Genomic DNA, 839 nt, shown 5'->3' on the forward strand with positions numbered 1-839 from the left:
ATGAGACTGACATTGAAGCGCACCGCGCTAAATTAGAGTTGGCCTGGAGCACAACCACACTGGGAATACGCAACGTTAGTAGCGTTGGCAACTATGCGCAACAGCTCGAGCAGGCAATAACGCAATTAAGGACCGATTACTCGCGTTATCAAGAACTGTCAGAAGCATACATTACTTACCTGACCAGGGCCAACACCAGCGAAAGCCTGCAAGAAAGAGACTTACAAAATGACATTGACCTTACACGTGACAGCCGCGTGCGGACCGCTATCACAGACGCGCAAAGCGTGAGAAAAGAGCTCCTCCTGGAGACCGCGTCGCAGCGCTCCAGCACATCAAGGCACTCATCAAGGTCAGCAAGATCAGCACGATCAGCACAATCCAACACGTCTAGCGCGAGCACAAACGCCACAAAGGCGCGAGCCACCGCAGAGGCCGCACGTGCCAGGGCCGAATATAGTCGCAGAGAGGCAGCCGTAAGGGCAGAAAAAGCGCGCATAGAAGAGGAGGAGCAGAATGCCGCTGCTGCCAATGCTGCTGCCGCTGCTACCGCCGCCGCTGCAAATGCCGCCGCCGCTGCTACCGCCGCCGCTGCAAATGCCGCCGCTACCGCCGCCGCTGCCAATGCCGCCGCTGCGCGCAGAAAGGCCGAATTGGACGCGGATCTAGAGGCACTTAATCAAGAGAAGGAAGCCGCCGCCGCCATAGCCCAAGCGGAAGTCCTAGAAGCAGCCGCACAACAGGACGGCGGGGAGCTACCGTACAGACGGGTAGCTTCAGAGGATCCAGTCCAACGCACTGAAGACTACGTCAGGAGCCTCTTCAGTGTAAACACCAGC

This window comes from Ascaphus truei, chromosome 18 (assembly GCF_040206685.1).
Source record: "Ascaphus truei isolate aAscTru1 chromosome 18, aAscTru1.hap1, whole genome shotgun sequence".
Classification (NCBI taxonomy): Eukaryota; Metazoa; Chordata; class Amphibia; order Anura; family Ascaphidae; genus Ascaphus; species Ascaphus truei.